Source organism: Lepidochelys kempii, chromosome 4 (assembly GCF_965140285.1).
Source record: "Lepidochelys kempii isolate rLepKem1 chromosome 4, rLepKem1.hap1, whole genome shotgun sequence".
Taxonomy (NCBI): domain Eukaryota; kingdom Metazoa; phylum Chordata; order Testudines; family Cheloniidae; genus Lepidochelys; species Lepidochelys kempii.
In genome coordinates this window covers 131,344,821-131,357,644 of record NC_136383.1, presented here as the reverse complement: position 1 = coordinate 131,357,644, position 12,824 = coordinate 131,344,821, and positions in this window count along the sequence as shown.

Sequence of the window (12,824 nt, the reverse complement as noted above, 5' to 3'; positions counted from 1 at the left end):
ATGGAAGTTCATCTTCAGTGTGCAAACAAAATCATATTTGAAAATTTGAGAACGTTTTAAAATGTCCATTAAGAGAGATGTTTGCTTATTGAAAATGACCCTTAGAGCATGTTTCACTATTTCTTGAAATGCTAAAGGGCCTGAAGATACACTTGTTTTAAATCAGTACAGTACTACTTTATTATATTTCACAACTCTGTTCTTCATATTTATTTCCTGAATGAGAGAGTGTCTAGGAAATATTATGTTTTGTGTATCAATTAGAATTAATCAAAACGTTTCTTTATTTAAATCTGACATTACATTACAAATTACCTCCGCAACAAAGATTAATGGGAAACAAACATTTTAACTGAAATGAGGTGATTATAATGTATTTGATTTTAAATATAAAACTGTGTGTTGATATCACAAGCTTAGTTGCTGAGAATGACAATTTGTAATTTATACCAGTAATTGAAAGTACTGTTGTGATGGTAACAACGTAAATTAGGGGACTAAAATAATTAATACAGAATTAATGACAGGGCTGTGCTCAGCCTGGTTTGCAGTGTGTCTCTAGGGTAATTTTCATGACAGGGATATTCAGTTATATGGAATTCTTACTGTGCACAAAGGACACTGATCCAACAATGCACCACTCAGGAAGCAACAGGAGACAGAAAACCTAGTGCCCATTTCACTATCCGTGGCCTTTTCAAACATTAGATGGCATTTAAATTAGAGAACTTCCAGCTAGCTATCAACTTAGATTTTGATAGTCTTAGATACCCCAAGTCAAACAACTCTCAGCCTGATAACTGTTTGCATAGGAGACTACCAATGAAGGCAAAAAAAAAACAACAAAAAACCACAGGCTGCTGCAGGCAATGTCATTCATTCTGTAGCTGGCATTCCTCACTCTGTCGGAATTGAACTAAGGGCTCTTCAGTTCACTGTCCTGATGGAGCTTCAGTCTTTTAATTGGAATGTAAAACTAAGGCCCTGACTACTTATTGCCGTTAAAGATCCCACAATATTCTTATTGTTTTGCTTGTTCCCGAAGTATGAGTGTCTGAGCCGGTGAACTTAATAAATTCTGATGTAGGTAATTACAGTCTGCCTACCTTACTCTGTCACTTTAATTGGATACAATATTCTTCTTCACCTAAACTTTTAAGAGGATATTACTGGTGCTGTTACGCTGGTTGCCACATTGTTGCCAAGGTGACCAGATCTTCAGCTGGTGTAAAAGAGAATAGCTCCATTGAAATAAACTGGAGCTACATGGAACTACACTAGTTAATTATATATTCTATTCTATATAAACTCTAATATCACCCTCAAAACCATATTGTCTGAATGCCTTCCAGTAGTGGCATTTTGTGACATAACTAACATTTGTGACATCTGGTTTCTCCTCTCACTCATCCTCTCTCCTGGGAGAAAACTGTGTGTGATTTTGAGGTTTTTCTTTGGGAAGGGCTTTACCCCCATTTCTTTCCACAGGAACACTGCTCTGTATTTATATCAAAGGAGGTAGGTTGAAGCACTGTGCCTTGCATTTCGAGTGGAAGGTGTAGTGGCTTGTGATGGTCCTGTTAGTTGGAACTCAATTTTATGGAAGGTCTGAGAACAAATTTTGAAAGAGAAGTAGTTAACATAGAGATAAATGGTAATTGGGATAAAATACAACATGATTTGGGGAATTCCGTAACAGCCAGAGGTTAGGGGTCTATTACAGGAGTGGACGGGTAAGGTTCTGAGGCCTGCAATGTGCAGAGTAGATGATCATGATGGCCCCTTCTGACCTTAAAGTCTTTGAGCCCTTTGTTCCTGGGGAAGTTCATTCCATAATCAAGGACTGTCCCCTGAGAAAGCTGTTTCCCTCAGGGACAAACTTTACCCTTGAGGCAGCTAATATAACATCACCCTCATCTACCTGCATATTTTCCTGCTTTAAAAACCCATTTCCTTCAGGAATCCTTATTACTTTGTCCTCCTTCCCAATAATCCCTGCACATCTTTTCTCACTGAAACTAATGGTCTTGTCTCACTCTGTCAGCAAATCTGTTTAAACTATGCTTATAAAGTACCCTATAAATTTTCAGAGCAATTACAGCTGATTAATAATAACAATGAATAACCTAAGAGTAATGTCAATCCAGAAGAGAGAACGCTCCAACAAATTGTGAAACAATATCATAACTACTTGCCTTTAAAGAGGAATATTTCTCACCCCACTTATTTTTGTACAGTGGGGTATTCATTCTTTTGGCAAAGAAGTGACAACAGCTGTAATCATTTCTAAGGTGGAATGTGAGGCCACTGCTTCAGCAGTAGCACAGAACAGGAATCTCCTCTGTAATCAATGGCAATTTCAGTGCCATGCTAGCTGTCCATCTTAATCCATCATTTACCTTGCACCTATTGCCTAGGGTAGTGATCTAACACATATGTGAGTGGGCAAATAGCATCCTAACAGATGGCCATGTGCATAGTAACCAGGACGGTTTGTATATGCATTAAATACTTTTATTAAGGGCAGAATTCCCATCTGGCAGTACAAGACCAGCTGTTTGGTTTCAGTTTATCAGTCCATACCTAAAAGGAGATGCTACAACTAATTTAATTATGCTGGACATTTTATGTCAAAAATAAAAATTGCTGTCCATAGACAGGGAAGAAGCATTAGGAACCATGAAACCAATGGAATGATGTGCAGTGGATGGATAAAGATATTATAATAGTCTCTCTAACCCATATGGATCCTCTATAGAAAGCCCCACTCACCAAAATTACAAGGTCTCACATCTGTCACAAGGACCATCTGTTCTAACCTGCTGCAGAACCTCACCCAGTAACTCTTGCATCAAACACAACTACGTGTGGTGCAACTCAAATATATCTTTTAGGAAGACAACCAGCCTCGACTGAAATACCCTTAGTGATGGAGAATTTGCTATATCACTTAGTAAACTGCTGTAACTAATTACTATTAACTATTATAAACCAACCACTTAAGAATGTGTGTCTTGTTCCCAGTTTGGGTTTTTCTGACCTTACTTTCCAGCCATTGGATCAAGTTATGACCTGCTAGATTAAAGAGTTCTCCAGTGTCAGATATCTTCTCACTGTTTATTCTGGACCCGTGACTGGTGTATGAGCAAAAGGAAGATGAGAATTAATAAAAATTATAATTGTTGGCTAATTGTATTGAGGAATATACCAAAGATTCTTTGGATGCCTGAATTATAGTAGTACATGTTTGTGTCTGTAGTTGTAGATACTTTCTTTAATAAACACCAACTGTTTAAGAGGACTGTGATCATGGACTCATTGATTTCAACCCTCCCACTCCCTCTGCTCACCACAAAATCCCTCCGTAGACTGAACTTGCATAGACAAACAGCAGAGCCAGGATGTATGTGTGTGCAAACGAGTGAAGAATTCTCCTGAGCTGCATCTCTGGGGCCAGGCCTCCCATGCACCCACAGAGATCCCGCTGTAGTCAACTAAGATTGTTAACTACAAGCACGATGCAACTTTTATGAAAGTCAACTGTAGCCTTTCCCTTAACTTTAATTGGAGTTGGAGCTGGCCCTATATGAATACTTCTGTGCTTTTTTCATCTGCAGACTTTACAAAAAAAATCCTGTTTTTAAATATTCAAAAATTATGATTTAATATTTTAGGCGTATTCAAATTTAAAGCAAATACAAAATTCATATTCTCAGAGCAAAGAACCTACAGAACTAATTCTGAAGTATTCTCCTGCTGAAAGCTGTATGCAGCAAGATTCTATAATCCATTAAACTGTATGTTTTTGTACATTAGTTGTCAATCCTGTCATGCACTGCTGACATCCATCTTCTTAGACCTTACTTATTACTGCTGGTCAGCCCAACTGAAATTTAAATACAAGCAGAAACATTTCTATAGGGAAAATGAGGGAGACTTAATTGGGGAACTTTTTAATCTTTAATATCAATTTGCATTAAAGCTCTAATGTTGTTCCACTATTTACACATGAGTGTCTTATTGCCTGTATTCTAAAGATATCAAACAGAAGGAATGAAAACTATAGGACAACGCAGCATCTAGAGGTTCTTTGGTTGCCATTAGAAGGGAGAATAGAAATACATATTATAAACCAAAGGCCACAAATCACTTCCCATTTAGTCACCTAAATACAGGACAGACTTTCACAGAGGTTCAGTACTGTAGTCTGCACCTTCCAGCATGACACTTATCACCAGATTTTTAAAAAAGGACCACACATTTAATTTTTAAAAAATTTTAAAGATTTTTAAATTAAAAATTTAAATTTTTAAAAATTAAAATTAAATTTAATTTAAAAAATTAAAAATTAATTAATTTTAAAAATTAAAATTTAATTTAATTTAAATTAAAAATTTTAAAGATTTTTAAAAAAGGACCACACATAGAAATCTAGCCATTTCTTTTGGTGTCTATTTGAGAGCTGAGCTCCCAATCTGGCCCTGATTGTGGGTGCTGTGTGTTTGAAAAATCTGACCACAGATCTGACCAGGTATCATTAGGCTGTAGCACTGTTAGGTATTTCCTGAATTTTGAGTTCACAATTAAATGAGCTGCATTCCCTTTTGCCTGACAGATAGAAAAAGATGTAAGCTAAATTTATTGGCTATTGATATTTTTAAAAACACTCCACTTTTCCTTGCCACCAATTCCTCCCCACCAAATGAACACGTGTATTTGTAAGCCACTGGTGAGTATGTGTCGCAGGTTCCTCTCTGATCCTGATCCATAAAGGCTATGAGTACAGCTGGTCAGAAAACAAAATTTCTGTTCTGCAGGAAATTCCACCATTTCAAAATTTATTTTAATTCTAAATTGGAACAAACCCTCCCCCACTTCAAACTTTCTCATGGAAAGAAAATTCTAAGACACGTTGCTTTGATGGTGTTGCTGTGTCATTTTGACTGTATTGCTTTGATTCTTTCAGTTTCAACTTTTATATTACATTAAAATATTACATAGAACATATAAATAACAAAACATTAAAATGGTATTATAACAAAAAATAAAACCTGACATAAACAAAATGCGAAAGTCAAAATGATTTGTTTAGACTTTTCTCTCTCAAATGTCATCAAAATCCAAGAACCCACAAAACAATTTGATTTAGACTAAACTGCATTTTTCAATGAAAAACTTTTCCATCAATTTTTTTTCAACCACCTCTAGATAGGCATCTGCTTCAGCTAGAGAGCTTTATACAGACTTTATACAGAGCGAATACAGACTAACACGGCTGTTACTCTGAAACCTGTTAGCTGAAACTGTAACTCATGACTTTTTAGCTCAGGAGGTCCCTGGTTCAATCCCCATGTGTGGGCCAAGAGGGAAGCTGTCACATATCATAAGAGATCAAGTGATCCCTTCTGCAGCAAATAAGCGTCATCTCATGTCAATGCCCTTATTCACATGAACCAAGCTTATCCCCTAATATCTGTGCCCCCCCTCCCCATTAAAAAGCTATGTGAATGTTCACAAAAAGTGACCCAAAAAGGATACAAATACGTCTGGATCAAATCACAAGTCAAATTTAGCAAATATTTTATTATTGGAAGTCACTGAATGGTGTCATGCCAGATGGCATTAGAAATTCTATTGATCTGATCTGTAACATATAAGAGTTAAAGCATGAATAAAAAAAGCTTAATGTCAGCTGTGATGCAGTTGTTTTTAGAGGATGACCGTAACACCACTAAAATCTCTTCTCTCTGGCTGGCACTAAAATAATTGTTAGGTTAGTTGCTGCCTATACACAATACCCACACAAGCAAACAAAACCACTTAATTATGCCAAAACATTGCTGACAAATTTGCAAATGTATGTTCCCACTAGTCAGCCAGCTCTAGCTAATAGACTGCTCTCCAACTTCTACAACAGACCTCTTAAAGGGAGTGAATCTATCTTCTGTAATTCACCCACTGTGTCTGTTCACGTCGGCAAAGAAAACTGAATCTTTGTTCTTCTCCAGTAACAAAGCCCTTCAATATCCCTGTAACAAACAGCTACCATCCAAGCTAATGGGAGTGAGTGTCTAGGGGAGAGCATTCAGCTGACCCTTTTAGCAGTGACTGCAGCAGAACAAATGGTTACCGATGGGGTTTGGATGTACATCAGGTAGAACAGCTTTGCTTGCATGGCAAAAAAGCCTCGGGCCTCACTCAGAGAGCAGGACTTCACTCTATCACATATTGCGGAGAACCTTAAACCCCAGCTTCTGCATCTCAGTAGCTATTTCATATGCACAGACGTGAAGGAGAAAATGGGAAGGGTGAGCTAAGCACTGCCTGAAAAGCCCATGGAGAAAAAGCTTCTCTTTCTTGCCTTTCTGCTTCCTTTGCGTGTTCTAGCTTTCCAGTTCCTCCCTGCCATTTTTTTGGCCCATACCCTGCTGAGCACCATGAGAAGTATCTTGCTCTGCAAGCAGTCCCAGTGATGCCAGTTTATTACCAAGAGTGGCAGATTTGGGCAGAACAGTGGGAGCAACTCTGAGCATGAGCATCTCTTACCACCTGATTTGAGCCCACCATCAGGAAGAGAATGTAGAGGCTCGAATGCCAACAATTCAACTGCAGATACAAAACTGAGAGCACAGGGAAGCTTACGAAGACTGCCTTTCTGAAAATCTTCTCCTTATTTTCCATGAGGGCTCATAAAAGAGGCCAGTACTTAGGACTCATGTAAAATGCAAGCCAGCATCTCCGGCACATGTCAGAATATTAATTTACTGTATATACATTTTTTTTGACTTGGAACTCTGATCTGAAATGTAACATATCTGCATTCATTTACAAATACATCAATAGGGGATTAATTTTGTCAGCTTTCTTCCTGAATAATCTGCTCTCATTTAATTGGAATTTGATTGATATAAAAAGCAGCTTTGACTTACTTGTCTACTGATATGTTATATTAAAATTTTGTGATCTGGAAAGCAATATGTTGGTATTTACTGATTATCATATCAATAAGAGCCTAATCTTGTTGGCTTTTCTACTGAATAATCTAACAAACACAAAAAAAGTTTTGATTTAGCTCCTTATTGATTTATATTTTGTATTATAATTCTTTGCTATGAAGAATAATATGTTTGCATTCACTTGCCACCTTATTAGTGGGGCTCAATTTGAATCCTGTAGCTTTTTTCATACTGAATAACCAGGTTAATCTAACTGGAATTTGATTAATAAAGAGAAGCTTTAGTTTAGGTGCTCAGATATTGCAGTGATGAAAACTATATAAATACCTAGGATAGAGAGATAAGCTGTATGTGATATGCTAATTTGTTATATTCCAAAATGAAATTCATTATTAACAGCCTGTCTGAAATAGGTGTCCGTCACCATGGTATCTGAACTTATCCAGGACAATTAAACAATAAATATAAATCTCTTGCACCTCTGATGATGGGAAAGAGGAGTAAAGGGTTTCTTTGATTTGTTTGAGAAAACATAAATAGACTTGAAAGGATTAGATTTTTATTGGTGTGTGACTGTAGATGTTAATTTCGCCATAAACACACACACACCGACCAAAAAATATTTCCATGGATAATAATAGAAATTTAGAGCTAGGCAAAGTAAAAAAATGCTGCTTGAAAACTTATTAGAGCTTGACTTCAGGATATTTACTTAGTAGATGTTGAGACTGAAAAAAAGTTAAAGCTTTATAACTATTAAAGCACAAACTGTCAGAATCACATGTTGAAATATACAATCATTTAATAATTATTTTTCACCCCTCTTGTCTAACCCTCCCATAATTTCACGCACCTGTGAAAATGTAAATAGATAAAATAAAAAAGGAATGCTTAAAAATAAACATCTATATTATCCATTTGAGTTGTGAACACACAAAAATTGAATTCTGCCAAGCCTATACATAAACCATGAGGGTCCTGAAATGTGTCAGAGGATTCTGAAAGCTAAGGCAAGGAGATAAGTTTCTATTACATAGAAACCTATTATTTAAGATGTTTTGAGCACAACTGATCAGGAATTTTTTGACAAAATGTTTTTTTTCAACAGAAAATGCCAGTTCATCAAAACCAAAACTATTTGCAGGAAAGGATTAGTTTTGATGAATCTACCAAATGTTAAAAGCTTCAAACACATTCTGTTTTGACATTTTCAAATTGAAAAGTTTTGGGGGTTTTCGTTTAAAATGACTATTTCAAAATGTAACATAATGTATAGTAGAAAATGGTAAAAAAATCAAAGAAAAAGGTCAACCAAAACCAAAAGTTTTGAAATTATCAAAACCAAATGCTTTAATTAACCCCAAACCAAATTTTGTTTTCGTTTTCTTGTTCACAGAAATATCTGGAATTTCGACTTTTGTCCTGATTTGGGATGAAAGCACTTTTGCAAAATCCCAAAAATTCTCATGGCATGGGAAAATAATTTCCTGCTCAACATTAGTTTTGAGAACTTTTTTGGCCAAAGGAAGGATGGTGCTGCTGTGAAGGCCTTCAATTAGAGACCTGAGATCTGGGTTAATTCCTGGCTCTGCCAAGGATTTCCTGCATGATCTTGGGCAAATTATTTAATCTCTCTCTGACTCACTTCCCCATCTGTAAAATGGGAACATCAATACTTCCTTTTTGTCACTCTACTTTGATAGTTTTTTTCTACTTTGATGATAATCTTTTTGGGACAGCTACTGTCTCATACTGTGTGTCTGTATAATGCCCACTACAATGGATCCCAAGCTTAGTTTGGCCCTCAGGATGCTTTAATACTGTAGCATGGACACCATTTCCTGAGTGCTCCCTCATGGTCAGGTGTGTCTTTGTAGTGCCCTGCTCCTGTAGTCCCGTACTTTAGGGCTCCTTAAACAAAACTCCACACAGTCTCGCTCAATCACTGACCTTCTTGGGAGTCTGGGGCCCCAAATCCTCCTCAGAAATCAGCGAACCAGTTTTTTCTAATCACTTGGCTCTTTGTCTATGTGCTTTAATTAAAGGAATATCAGCACGCTCTCCAGTGATTAATACACTTGATTCCTCCTCAAGAACCAATGGGATATCATCCTTGTGATAAGCATCTGACATTTTATAACATGAGTAAGCTCCATTATTAGACAGAGTGACTGAAGGAAAGATTTTGTTACTAAAGAAGGGTGTCAAGTAAGGAGAATCAAGATGCGACAAGATGTGTCATGAGCTACTTCTCTACGTGGAATCCTGGGGACTGCACAAATTGACACCTGGATCTGCAGGTCTAATGGAGAGAATTCACATTCACCCCAGTTCAAGGCCTGGCACCCATCTTTGAGGGCTGAAGCATTGTTCCTCTCTTCAAACAGGAAAAAAGGAACTAAGGAATTGCTCAAAATGAATTGTTGATCCAGCTCTATTTATTATCATTGTTTTATGTATTGCTTTGTTTTCATCAGCCTCCACAAAGTGCGAAGAGCTGCAGAAATGCAAAGACTGATGCTGTCCCTGCTCTTAAGAAGTCATAGGGTATGTCTACACTGCAGAACTAGGTGTGTTCTGAACACAGGTTGAAATAACAGTGATGACATGGCAACTCAGTTTTTATTTTAGGCTAGCAACTCAAATTCCATTCTGCAGGGTGGTCTAGGGTTGAACTCAAGCAATTAACCCAATTTAAAAGCCATGTTGCTGTGTCTTCACTGCTATTTTAACCTGAGGTAGCTAACCACAGTTAAGAACACATCTTTTATTTACAGTGGTGACATCCCCATGATCTAAAAGACGGACAAACAAGGTATGGAGAAAAGGGTGGAAGGAAACAACTGAAGTGGTCACAGTGGTGACTGATCATTTCTTCATAACACAACTGCTGTCACCAATACTAAAGTGCTTTGGAATGTTTCTCATCTTCAAAGTTATTTAGCAAGCACCTCTAATGAAAGGGATCGTTCACTTGCATTCTGCTCCTCACTTACTGTGTTAATGGTGTGGTATATTAGACTGCGCAGAAATCCTACCACTTGGGGGCCTGAAGAAGAAGTTGTGGGAGATAACCTTGAACTGGTTGTTGAAATATATATCCTGTCTACTTGCCGTTCTGTTTCCTGCAAAGCTGTGGAGTCCTTTTTCCATTTGTATCCCACTTCTGGGAAACTTCTCCCATAACAAGCTCGAAAAATCAACAGCAAACTGTGCTTCTTTTAGAGTGACAACATGCTACCTTGCCCAGCACACTCTCAACTGGTTTCAATGGTGCATGAGAGCAGGGAAGGAGTCAGTGACATTAGTCACTCAGCTGAATCAATCGTATTAACTCAGCCAGCCCTCAGGAGCAAGATTAGATGGACACTTGCTTGAGAAAAAATGGTGAGGGCCTAATCTGAAAGGTTAGGAAGCTTGGATTTGCCTTGTTTATAGGCTTTGGAATCTCTGGCATGCCACAGTTATTCTGATTAACTCTTTGCCTCCCCTCTGCACAAACAAGAGTTCAGAGGCTCACCAAAAGAAGGGAAATGAAACTCCAGGCCTAACCCTTGTTTGGCTACTCTTATAGCCTAATGCCTACCGCAGATGTGTGCTCTCATTGGCTTTCAAAGCTGAATTCAGCCCCTCTCTCTCCCACTGTGTGTTTCCAAGCAAGACTGCCAGCTTGTAGGAAAATGAATACTGCTACATTACTAGAACTATATGACCTCTGTATATATCTTCTTGTTTTCTTTATAGTTGGTGCTGTGCTAGAGATGGACCCAAACAAAAAACATGGATGCAAACATACCTGATCTGTAGGAAAGTGTAGAATAGTAGTATAATTCCATGATGCTTTAGTTCAGACTAGGCTTTGGTGAGACCTAGTAGAGTGATGTAAAGCAGAAAAAGTTGCTCTTGATTAGCCTAGGACAGTAATGCTCAACCATTTTCTTATTGTGACCCCAAAGTTACTACAAAAGAGAATTTAGAAATATAAAATTTCCATCCATTTAGCCATAAAGAAAGGAAGATTGTTTGAACTCTTTAGATCTGGTTATGACCTTCTGGTGGAGAATCCATCATCTGGGAGGGAAAGAACAAGGGAGAAACTACAGGGTTCTCTCTATGTTTAGCATCTTCAGTAAAAAATTTCCTTCATAATCATTATGATCAAGACCCACGTCTATCATGAGACCCCGCAGTAAGAGCCAGAGTTTTGTGGCTCAGGTCCATTGCTATAAGGCCTTGCTTTGTAGTCAGCTATTCATCTCCACCTGCCTAAAGTAAAATGTAAAACTCTTCTTGTTCCCCTTATCCCCTGTAATCAGATAACAGTTTCCAAGGAAGAATGACAAAGACAAGTGCTGGGATCTACTGTTCACTGGGCAGCTGTCCCGAGTCTTCTGAAATCAATGTTCTGTGTAGCAAACAAGACTTGTATTCCTCAATCTGTTTCAAATTCATTTTCTTCTTCATCTCCTCCCCCTCTTCACTTCCACTCCTACAAATTACATTGCTTGGAGGTTTTTTTGGCCTTTCCTTCCTTGAGCACATTCAACACAGTCTCACTGGGTAGGTAGGAAAGTGAGGAAGGAAAAATACCCAGATGATCAGAAATACCTGAAAGTATAACAAAATAAAATAAAAAATAAGTGTAGACATTTCATTTGGGATTCCACTTTAAGAAATTTCCATTGACAGTGGGATCTTCAATGGGACGATGAAGTTGTCTCTCCTCTCAGCTCCAGGCCCAGGTTCTTTTTATCCACATTTCACTAGAATCAGTTTCTCCTTCTAAAATGCTCCATTTAACTGTCTATTTTATGGTTGTTTGCTTTTGATTGAGCTATCTGCATAAAAATAAGCCCACCCTAGGATTATGTAAGGAAATAGGTAAATCATGAGGTAAGCAACAAGAAATGGGAAGACTGGTCTTATGCTTCAGGCTCTGGGAAATCAGTTCTTGGGAAATCTCCTGTGTGACCTTAGTCACATCACTTTAAGTCTGTGTGTCTCAATTCTCTATCTGTAAAATTGAGATTATACTTCCTTTCCTCCCACCCCCTCTGTCTATTTAATCTGTAAGATTTTGGGGAAAGGGAGTATGTCTTACTAGCAATTGGGGGCCTCTAGGCACCACTGCAATTCAATTAATAAATAGTAATACCCCCAAAAAGGTGTTGCACTGAATTTATCTTCCTTTGAAGAATGAAAGGATTTGTTGCTCACAACAGTATTGGAACCTGTGTGGCATTTGGGAGTCAGTGTGTGCCAAGCTTTGTTCTGAGAGCACTAAGACGTGCCTTTCGGAAATAGAAATCCACACTGGGGGAGGGGAATCTCCCCTGCAGATTTAAGGAGGGAGTATTCTGATCCCACAGACAGGAAGGAGTAGGTCTCCAAAGAAACTGAATTACTTTACATAGTAGGAGTTCTCTGGCAGACCTCTTTGGAAGTATAGTGTAGGAAACAGCAGACCTGTGAGAAAGCTGAAGAAGATCAGAATACCTTCTGGTATCTAAGCTTCTTCTCATAGTCCCATAAACTAGCAAAAAAATGAGCTCCTTTATTGGGGTTATGAAGCACCTTCATGGACCTTTTGCCATATGTGGATTCTGAACAGTTGTGCATCAATGAAACGAGCTAAATAACAGGAGACAGATTGATATTGTCCTCTTCCTAGAATCCATCATTGGTTATCTGTAATGAAGGCTTTGGAAAGCTAGATTTGAAAAAGTTATTCATGCAAAAATGGTATTTCTAAATCACGTCAGGGTTTGTTAATGACTTCATTCCCATATCTGAAGCAGCAGACAAGAGCGGGGACAGAGCCCACTAAGGAATGGCAGACTGGAAGTCAAAAGCAGGACTAACAAAAAG